General features: G+C 38.8%; 1 pseudogene; it reads right to left on the bottom strand.

Moving 5' to 3' along the window:
* Positions 1-10,685: 10,685 nt before the first annotated feature.
* On the bottom strand, positions 10,686-11,058 carry LOC123819023 (annotated as a pseudogene).
* Between the last annotated feature and the right edge of the window lie 554 nt (positions 11,059-11,612).

Here is an 11,612-nt window from a genome sequence, read left to right as displayed (position 1 = left end):
TCCAGTCCAGCATATCTCCCCCTTAGTTCATGTCCATGGATTGTACATATAAGTTCTTTGGCTTCTCTATTTCCTACACTATTCCTTTTTTAAAAAATTATTTTAATTGCTGTTGCAGTACAATTTTCTATCTTTTACTCCCATCCCAGCCCACCCACCCAGCCCTCCCCTCCTCTCTCCCATTTCCACCCACCCCTAGTTTTTTATCCATGTGTCCTTTATACTTGTTCCTGTAAACCCTTCCTCTTTTCCCCTGAAATTCCCCTGAAATTCCCTCCCCTATACCCTCTGAACACTGCCAGTGTGTTCTCTATTTCAGTGTCTGGTTATATTTTGCTTGTTTCTTTGTCTTGTTGTTTAGGTTTGTTTCCTATACTATTCTTAACCTCCCCTTGCCTATTCTGTACCTACCAATTATGCTTCTTAATCCCTGCACCTTTTCCCCCATTCTCCACCCTCTCCCTGTTAGCTGATAATTCTCTAAATGATCTCCATATCTATTATTCTGTTCCTGTTCTGGTTGTTTGCTTAGTTTGCTTTTTTTAGATTCAGTAGTGGATAGTTTTAAACTGGTTGCCATTTTAATGTTTATAGTTTTGATCTTCTTTTTCTTAAATAAGTCCCTTTAAATAGTCTTGTACAACCTTTTGGCATCTCTGGGCCACACTAGAAGAAGAATTGCTGTCTTGGGCCACATATTAAATACATTGTGACACATAATCACAAAAAAATCTCATAATGTTTTAAGTAAATTTATGATTTTCTGTTGGGCCACATTCATAGCCATCCTGAGCCATATGTGGCCCATGGGCCGCAGGTTGGACACTGCTGCTTAACATTTTATAATGGCTTGGTGATGATGAACTCCCTTAGCTTTACCTTGTCTGGGAAGCATTTTATCTGCCCTTCCATTCTAAGTGATAGCTTTTCTAGATAGAGTAATCTAGGTTGTAGGTCCTTGCTTTTCATCACTTTGAATACTGTAGCCAGTCTCTTTTTGCCTGCAAAGTTTCTTTTGAGGAATCAGCTGATAGTTTTATGGGAACTCCTTTGTAGGTAACTCTCTGCTTTTCCCTTGCTGCTTTTAAGATTCTCTTCTTATCTTTAACCTTTGGCACTTTAATTATGATGTGTCTTGATGTTGCCTTCTTTGGGTCCAACTTATTTGGTACTCTCTGTGCTTCCTCAACTTGTATATCTATTTCCTTTGCCAAATTAGGGAAGGGTTTTTTTTTTCATTATTTTTTCAAATAAGTTTTCGATTTCTTGCTCTTCCTCTTCTCCTTCTGGCATCCCCATGATTCACATGGTGACATTTTGAAGATGCCCCAGAGTTTTATACTATCCTCATTTTTTTTTAATTCTTGTCTCTTATTTCTGTTCTGGCTGAATGTTTATTTTTCCTTATGTTTCAAATTATTGATTTGAATCACAGTTTCCTCTCCCTCCCTGTTTGTTCCCTGTAGATTTTTCTTCATTTCACTTAAAGTAACCTTCATTTCTTCCTTTCTGTTGTTGCTGTATTCAATGATTTCTCTCGCATCCTGATCAACAGCATTTTGAACTCTTAATCTGATAGGTTGGTTATCTCCATTTCATTTAGTTCTTTTTCTGGAGTTTTGTTCTGTTCTTTCATTTGGGCCATATTTCTTTGTCTCCTCAGTTTGTCAGCCCCCTTGTGTTTGTTTCTACATATTATGTAGAGCTGCTTTCACTCCCGGTCTTAGTAGCATGGCATATTGTAGAAAAGGCACCTGTAAATTGTGTGGGCTAGAGCCTTAGGTAATCACCAGGGTGGGGCAACCTGCTTTGCCACTTTGTGGCTCTGTGTGGAGGGAGGGCTTGGAGAGGGCACAATGCCACTGCCTGGCTTCTAGAGGTTTTCCCAGCACGCATGCCCTTTCTAATCACTTTAGTCATTTCCCATATGTGACTGGCATCCTTCCAGCTATTGCCCTAGCGAGGAATCCCAGAATGGGTGGGTTTGTGTATATTCTAAGTCTATGCAGGTCCTTTAAATTAAGTCTCCTGAAAATCTGGCAGTTCCTTCTGCCACCCAAACCCCCATTGGTTTTTACAGCCAGAAGTTATGGGGATTTATCAACCTGCAGCTAGAACCCTGGGCTGTGTGGTCTGGCCTGGAGCTGGGATTACTTGCTCCCAAGGTATCCCTCCTGATTTTTATCCTCCAAACGAGAATGTGGGATTGTCCATTCTACCACTGCCACTGCCTCTCCATGACACACCATGTCTCTGTGTCTCTCTGCCTACCTCCACCTCTCCTACCCATCTGGATGAATGTGGCTTCTTTAAATCCTTGGTTGTTGGACTTCCATAGTGCTTGATTTTTTTATGGCTCTGCGTGTCATTTGTTTTGACATCTAGTTGTAATTCTTTCTGTGGTTGCATGAGAAGCATATCTACCTATGCCTCCATCTTGATCAGAGTCTCTTGAAGGTTTTTTGTTTGTTTGTTTTTTGTGGGGTTTTTTTTTGCCTAAAATGTTTTTATTTTCTCTTCATTCCTCCTGAAAGATAGTTTCAACTAATACAGAATTTATTGTTGACAATTCTTTTCTTTCAGTACTTGAAAAATGTTGTGTCACATTGGACCTCTATGTCTTCAGACAAGAAATACACTTTGGAATTGGTGTCCCCTTATAGATATTTATCTCAGGCTGCTTTCAAGATTTTTTTGCCTTAATTTTTGAAAAGTTTAATTATGATGTGCCCTTACATCTTCCTTTGGTTTTACTATTTATGGATTGTTCAGCTTCTTAGATCCGTAGGTTTGCATCTTTTGCCAAATTAGAACTTTTTGGTCATTATTTTTTCAAATACTCTTTCTGCCTCACTATCTCCTATCCTTCTGAGTTATTAATTATACAAATGTTGGAATATTGTATTACACCATAAGTCCCTTGGGCTCTGTTTCCTTTCAGTCTATTTTCTCTCTGTTATTTAAAAATGGGTGGTTTCTATTATTCCATCTTCAAGTTTAAGTCCTCTCGTCATCTCCACACTACTATTAAGCCCATTTGGCAAGTTATTTTCTTGTGTTATAATTTTCAGTTCTATAATTTCCATTTGGTTTTTTATGACTTCTATTTTTTGCTGAGATTTTAAATTTTTTATTTGTTTCAAGAAAATTTATAATAGATTGCAGATGCATTTTTATGAATGCTGCTTTAAAATCTTTGTCATATCATTCCAACATCTGATTCATCTCAGGTTTGGCATCAGTTGATTTCTTTTTCTCATTCAGGTTGTGATTTTTCTGGTTCTTGTTATGATGGGTGGTTTTCAACTTCATCTTGGACATTTTGTTCATTGTGTTAGCACACTCTGAGAACTATTCAATTCTTTTATTTCAGCAGGCAGTCATTCCATTTTAGTTTAGCATGCAGGTCATGACCTAATTTTGTGGGCTGTGATTCCAATGGCATTTTGTTTCTAGACACTTTGTGGTTTTACTTTGGTTTTATTCATTTATCTGATCTCACTGAGGCTCCCTATGTTTCCTGTTAGTGTCGACTGAGGTGTGCAAGAGAGGTTTCTTAAGGTCAGGCTACATAGTGTTCTCAGGGGTGGGGAGGGAGGGGTGTGTTGGGATCCCTTACTGATGCCACCAACTGCTCTAGTGTCACTGAGTACAAAGTAAAAAAATTTTAGCTATGAAAATGAAGAAGTTTCCAAGTTATGGCCAGTTGCTATTGACTGGGTCCCTTTTTACAGTTTCTCCTGCCTGTTCTGGTGTCTGTTTCAGCAAGGAAGGAGAATCTCCAGTTCATTAGGACAAAGATGCTTCCAAGAATATGCCTCTGTCAACCTTTATAAAAAGTTCAGTTTTTAACACTCCTATGAAGGTATAATTTACATAATACAAAATTCATCTGTTATAAGCTTTAAGAAAATGTCTTTTTGTAAAATTAGAGAGTTTTGAAACCAGAACCACAACCCAGTTTGAAAACATTTTCATTACCCCAGTTTGCTCACATCCTTTTACTAATGCATCCTAATTAACTCATGCACCTAGTCCCAGCCCAAGGCAACCACTTATTTGTTTCAGGTATCTATTAATATGCCTTTTAATGGCCTTTCAATAAAGGGAATCATGTCAAATGTAGGGATTTTTGTGCCTAGATTCTTCCACTTATCATGTTTTTTTTTTTTTTAGGTTCAGCTATATTGTTGCATGTACCTATATAGTTTGTTCCTATTAACTGCAAATAATATTTCAACATATAGATATGCCACATTTTATTTATGTATCATGTATTTACTAAAGGTTCTTTGGATTATTTTCAGTTTTTAAATATTATGATAATTTTGGAATGAACATTTGAATGCATGTGTTTGTGTGCTCATGCTTTTTTTTTTCATTTATCTTCGATAGATTTCATTTATCTTTGATGGAATTGCTGAGTCATACGCTAAACAATCCATGAGCTGATTGATTCCAAAGTGACTGTACCATTTTTATATCCTCAACACCAATGTATGAGGGCTCCTGTTTCTGTTTGATGAGTTATTTTGGTCATAAAATAGATTAATCATTTAAACATCATTTCTTTTAGTTTTTTGGACACATTTATAATAGTGGCTTTGAAGTCTTTTGCACTAAATCCAACATCTTAGTCAACATGGAAACAGCTTCTTTGACCACTTTTTTGAACACATCACACTTTGTTGCTTCTTTGAATGTCACTTCATTTTTTGCTGAAAACTGAATATTTTCAACAAAATTATATAAACTTTACATAGATTCCCCCTAGGGGTGTAGCTGCTGTAGTTAGTTAGTTATCAGTTAGTTAGTTAATGGGCTTTATCTATATTCATTTTGTAAAGTCTGTAGTCCCAAAACATGTAGCTACTAATGTTTTTGCTCAGATTTTTAAAAATTCTCTGTTTTTAATTTTTAAGCCTACCTTCTTATGGGTCATCCCTTTGTCATCATATCTTTGTGAGCAGCCAATGACTGGTTAGATGTTGTGCACAAGCAACTTGAGTCAGTAAGGCTTCCTTCATACCTGCCAGGGTGGAGTTTGCATTTAAAGTTCAGGCAATTTATAGCTATGTACCAGCTTCTACTTTCTACCAAGCTCTCTTAGATCTTTGTCACATGCGAGGCTTCACATTCGGCCAGGTCCTTAAGCTTAACAAGGATTCTCTGTGCTCTCTCAGCATTCACACAGCCTTGAGAACATGCATAGCCATCTATACTGCCAGAGAATTGTGGGAGCTTATCAAAGCCCACCACTGTGTCTCATTTACTGGATTTTCCTGTTAAGTTTAAAGTTAGTCTGTCAGTTTGTTGCTTACCAAGTAGGTTAACGTTAGGCAAGTTGTGATTTTGTCCTTCCCCCATTCGTCAACAAGATCATTTGTGTTTCCTACAATTCCCAGGGACATGGGGTTTTCTATGAAGCACACCAAGTCAATTCAGGAACCTCTGGCAGCAAAGTTGTTGGTTTCACAGTTTGTCCTACCCTAGCAGAACTGCTGCACTGATAGATGTAGGGGAGGTAGGAGCAGCCCCAGACTAAACCAAAACAAAACTTTGAATTCCTTCTGTTGTGACATGAAGTTCAGTAGTTTTTGTTAAATAAGCAATTCCCACTTTATTCTATGCCCTTGGTCAATTTCTACTGTCTGTAAGTGGGTATTTTGTCAATTTTCTTCAGGTCTATAATTGCTTGTAGTGGAGAATATTTGCCTGTGTTCTCCTATGGTCATAAACCACAATAGCCTTTAAGTGTTCTCTTTGCTGCCCTTCTTGCGCTGGTACATTTCAGTCCTCAGAAGCAGTCACATCATATCATACCTTCCCTATATAAAACACACCACTGGTTTTCTCTAACACTAAAAAGAAATTTCAAATTCCTCAATGTGACCTAAAGTATCCTAAATCATCTGGCCCCTGATAGCCTCTCCCACTACATTTCCTACTACTCTCCTCACGGCTACTACCCAGTCAATCCAGTATGTGTGAACCACAGCATACTTCTTTCTGTTCCTAAAGCATACATGTTCTTCCCTTCTCTGTGCTCTTGTACTTGCTGTTCTCCTTGACTGAAATGCAGAATGATTATCTTCTTCTCAGCATTTAGATCTCATCTCCTTAGAGAGGCCTTCCCTGCTAGCCAAGCTGAAACACTCACAGCTCCATTTAATTTTGTTCATAGCACTTACTGTAGCTAGATGTGACATTTGTGTGTTTATATTCTGTGTCAAACCCTCCTCCTAATACAAGCCCCATGAGGGTAGACTATTACGTTCCCCAGCACCTAGAACTGCTGCAATCATACAGTAGGTTACTCTTGGGCCTTTTAAAATATATGAATAAACAAAAACAAAATGGATATCTTTCCATTTTTAAAAAATCCTTACCCAAGGATATGTTCATTGATCTTAGAGAGAGAGAAAGGGGGTGGTAGGAGGGGAGAAAGAAAGAGAAATTGATCAGTTGCCTCCCATATGGTCCCTGACTGGGGATCAAACCCACAACCTTTTGGTGCATGGGACGATGTTCCAAATGAGTCAGCCAGCCAGGGCAATCTTTCTATTTTTTAAATCATTTTTGTAATGGCTGCATATTTTCCCACTGTAAAATGTACTATTATTTGGTTCCTTGAACATCTTATTACTATAAAGAACTTAGTGTCACATGAGTGTTATGGGAATGGACTTTGGAATCAGACAGACTTGGGTTCAAACCCTGGGTCAACTACTTACTACGTACTTGATTTCTTATCAGCTGTTATTTTCTCTGTGTCTTAACCCAGTTTCTTATCTAAAATGTAAGGGGCTCAGAATTGTGCCATGCTCCTAGGAAATGGAAGTTAAATTGCTTTATTTTGTTTTGACTAAAGTGGCAAAGTCACTCCCTCATGTTTTCCCTTCCCTGGCAATCCTTCACAGTAAAAACACAACTCAGCCCAAATGCACTAACTGAATGTTGCCTTTCTTTTTCATTTGGTTTTGCCTTTGCACAGACATTGCTGGAACTTGGGACCCCTGAACTCTGTTTTGGGGCAATGGCATGTGCCAAGTGAAGAGAACAATGCCAAGGATGCCCCAAGCACATCAGCTGAATGGGCTGTAAAATAGGTACTGAAATACCTTCTGCTCCTCCTTCCAGAACTAGAGGATTTGAGAATTCCTGGAGCCTCCAGAAAATTTTGAAATTAAATTAGCAGAACTGATTTGATTTAAAATTTTGCACATGTAAAGTTGGTAACACTCCAGCCACCAGAGTAGCTTGTGTCCCTTGGAATCTTGCCCTTAAATAAGATATATTTTTAAAAGATTTTATTTTTTTTTTAGAGAGAGGGGAAGAGAAGGAAAGAGAGAAAGAGAAACATCAATGTGTGGTTGCCTCTTGAGCACCCCTTACTGGGGACCCGGCCCACAACTCAGGCATGTGCCCTGAGTGGGAACTGAACCAGCGACCCTTTGGTTCACAGGCCGGTGCTCAATACACTGAGCCACACCAGCCAGGGCTAAATAAGAAACATTTTGAAGCAACAGGGGACTAGCTTACTTACTAGGAAGAAAAGAAGAATGTTCTCTGGCCTTTGAAAGCTTAGGTTCTCATGTATGGGTTTTGTGTCTACATGGGAGAAGGATGGAAGAAATAGGGGCAAAGGTATGTTTATTTGATTTCTGGCTGTGTTACAGAAAACTAATGCTGCTGAAGAATGAAATTGTATACCCCAGATCTTTCTTAATCAGGGCCTTATAAAAAGAAAAAAGATTTCTATTTTATGTGTAGTATTATTATTGATAGAAAGTTAAATCCAGATAACAAAATCAAAATAAATTTGGTTACCTATTATATAACCCAGATGTTGGTGGAGGGTTTTTCCTTTTTGACATAAAAGGCACCCTTGCCAACATAGTGCAACACCAAGGGATTCAATTTGCTTGTCTCTTGCACCTGGGGCCTCCTGTGTGATATTATCTCCTGCAGGTAACCAGCAGAGGCTCCCCCTAATAATCCTGTTGTTAGAAGGGTACCTTTCAGCACCATCTTATTCCGAGCAATATCAATGCAGACTATACTATTTGAAATTCTCTGAATATCCCTTCTCTCCAACCTCACCAGAGCACATGACAGATTAAAATGGGGGAATGTAAAGTTCTTACTAAAGAGTGAGACAAAGTGAGACTAAATGGGAGCTATGGTATTTTTAACCTAATCACAGAACTAACCTCCTGTCATTTTTGCCATATTCTGTTCATTGGAAGTACATTCTTACACCCAGCCAACATTTAAGTGGAGATCACATGAGGATGTGAATGCGAACTACAATGTGGGGATCCTTGGGAGTCCTTTTAGAAATTGTTTACTATATCTTATATTCAATGAAGGAGTCACTGAACTGCAGTGGGAGAAGGATGGTCTTTCCCACATATGGTATCAGGTCAATTGCATGCCCGTATGGAAAATTAACTATGATCCTCAAATTGTATACAAAAAATAACTTGAGATAGATCACAGAGCTCAATGTAAAAGGTAAAACAATAAAATTTATCTAATAAAATATCAGAAAATACCTTCATGACCTTGGGTTAGACAAAAATTTCTTTAATGGAGCATAAAGAGTACTAACTATAGAGGAAAATATTGATAAAGTGGACTTCATTACTTGTGAACTTGTTAATGATCTTTAATTAAAATATGAAAATATATTAGCTTAATTAGCACTAGTTACTGAAACAAAAAATGCAGCTACACTTTACTTCTCACTGCTAGGACTGAAGAATGTGGATTATTGGTAACTGACTTCTAAGCAGTTACTCCAAGACTCAGAGTGCTTCCATCTGTTGGCTTCCGGGTCAACCTGTTGTTAACCATACACCAAACAGGTGACAGAGTTCAGAAAAGGCAAACTGTATATTTACCTTTCTAGGTATAGAAGTGACACATGTCACTTCCATTCAAACTCTATATGCTAGAACCAGTCTCACGACCAATCCAACTACAAAGGGGTGCTGGGAAGTGCAGAGTAAGTCAGGGCCATTCATGAGCATTAGCAGAGTCTGCTGAGATTAGGAAATGGAAACCTATGTACTTCTCACTTTGAACACTGCTATTGCATTAAAGTGGAGGAATCTTAAAGTGGATACATCACAAAAATTAATGTGAAGTAAAAATAAAGTTTAGGTATTCAAGGAAGCCCTTGTATCTCTTAATTTATAAAGATCCCTTTTCCACCATCCTGACCACTGAGACCACTTGAAACATTAATAATGGACAGAGTAGAAAGTTACTAGCAAGAAAGAGATGAATAAATCCATAAAATGGGAGGAAAGAGCAAGAAAGACAAGAGTCATCAGCACATGCTAGGTTTGAGGAAAATATGGGGAGATGGATAAAGATATATGTGAGATGTTTGGGGCATCTATACTATGTAAGCTATCAAGAGAATGATGTGAGAAACATATTTAAGAAAGATCTTTATGAAAGCTTGATAAACAAGGTAATTTGAATCCCCTTTGGGGATTCTGAGACCACATCTATAGTGCTAATTACAATTGTTTTAACATTTTTCTTGGTGTTCAGAATGTTTCTTTGAATGTTATCTTGTGACAAGTCTGGGTCTTGAGGTAATTAGCTTCATAGAGGTTACAACAAATTTATTAGAAAACCCTGACAAACACTTGCATTAAGCGCTCACCGGCAAGGGGGTGATAGCAAAGATGTTCTATTCAAAAACTTCTGGAATGATTGTATCTGGTTCCTTGTGAATATAAGGGCATTATGAACCATGAATGGGACTCTTGTACCCAGGAACTTCGACCCTCACTAAATGTTATATCATTGATACCAGCAACTGGTATGTTTCAAATGATTACCTTAGTGTCAAGATTAGTGTAGCCAGGACACTTCTTCTGGAAGGCTAATGAACACAAAAAAAGAAAGATAGAAGCAGCTTGATTTAGGAGAAAGAGCTGAATCTTTGGAGTCAGTCAAACCTGAATTTGTGTCTGGGCTTATTAGTTTAACTATATGACATTGGACCAATTATTCAAGATTTCTGTGTGTCAATTTCACTCTCTGTAAAATGGTGGAAAGGGCACTACTTCACAGTGTTATGATGAGTGGTTAAAAATCACTGTTTGGTGAACAGCAGGTACTTAATACACATTAAAGCCTTTTCCCTTCACCCCCACTTCCTAGATGCCAAAGTTTGGAGAATGAGAAAATAAAACTTTGAATAGGCAATGGGTGATGTGAATGGAGAATGTTCTTAGTGTTCACCGAAGATTAATATCGACTAGGTGTTTTGTCACCAAAAAGGATTTATTTGGGGGGCAGCAGGGTAGGGTTGCAACCTACTGTGAGCAGATGTGGCAAATCACATGCACACTTTGCCTGGCATGCCAAGATGGAGAGGTATTTAATCAAGGGAAGGGGAAGTTAGGACCATAGAGGCTTATTATAAGCATAGAGTTCTTCCTGTAGAGTTTTCACATACTCTTGCAATTACTTATGAGACTTCCATAGCTCTACCTCCTCCCATAGACCCTCCAAACTGATTGTGTTTTCTTTTATTTTTTTCTCTCTCTCTCTCTCTTTTTTACTGCTCTACTCAATGAAGGGTAACTTTATGAAGGCCCCAGGGTCACAGGGATTTGGCAGAAAGTCACTCTGTAGGCCCAAGAGGTGATAAAGGGGCCTTATTTAACCCTCTTGGGGTGCAGGTTAGTGGTGTGGCCACACTTCTTGTGGCAGTTGGCAGTGCAGGGGTGCAAGCATGACACTTGGGGCAAATCATCTTGTCGCAATGGTACTTCTGGGTGAGCTGGCTGGGGGAGGGCTCAATGATGACAGCCCATAAGCGAAGCACAAAGTGCAGGGTGGACTCTTCTGAATGCTGTAGTCTAAGAGACTACAGAAACTTTCCAGCTGTTTGTCCACAAAAAAATAAGATCCTGCTAGTCAGACAGCAAGACCTCCTCGTCTTTAGCTTTAACTGCCTCATTGGTGTCACTGGGCTCAACCTCAAGGGCTGAGGGTCTTGCCAGTCAGGGTCTTCACAAGGATCTGCATGTCTGCATCTGCTGGAGAGGCTGCTCTGCCACCTCACTGAGAAGAAAGAGGACCTGACTGTGTTTTCTTGGAGTTTCTTAGTCTTTATCACTGGAGACAAGAATAAACAAGAACTCTGTGGGGGTGGTGATCATGACATTTGCTGAGAAGGACAGGGGAAGAGCACAGGGTAAAGTTGCATGTCTTATGCATAGACTGCTGGATCCTTCATGGACTTGCTCCTATGACCTCTCCAGCTTCATCTTTTATGCAATAATCCCTATCTCTGAATTTCACCTATAGTGGCCCTCTCTTAGTTCCTTGAATATTCAATTCTTCTTCCTACATCTCTCTCCTACTGGGCCTTTCCATATTCTGGCCTCTGGCTAGAATGCTTCCCCCACCTATACACACTTTACTGTTAATTCCTATTCACTCATTATATGTCAGCTCAAATGTCAGGCAAGCCTTCCTTGAAACCCTCAACCAAATCAGACCTGTTACATGCTCTGAAAATAATCTGCAATTTTCTTTTTGATCAGTAATCATGACTTGGAATTATATGTTATTTGTGT

This window comes from Phyllostomus hastatus, unplaced genomic scaffold (assembly GCF_019186645.2).
Source record: "Phyllostomus hastatus isolate PE091 unplaced genomic scaffold, TTU_PhHast_1.1 phas_contig_30, whole genome shotgun sequence".
Classification (NCBI taxonomy): Eukaryota; Metazoa; Chordata; class Mammalia; order Chiroptera; family Phyllostomidae; genus Phyllostomus; species Phyllostomus hastatus.
The sequence above is the reverse complement of the archived record's forward strand: the minus strand, read 5'-3'. Positions and strand labels throughout refer to the sequence as shown.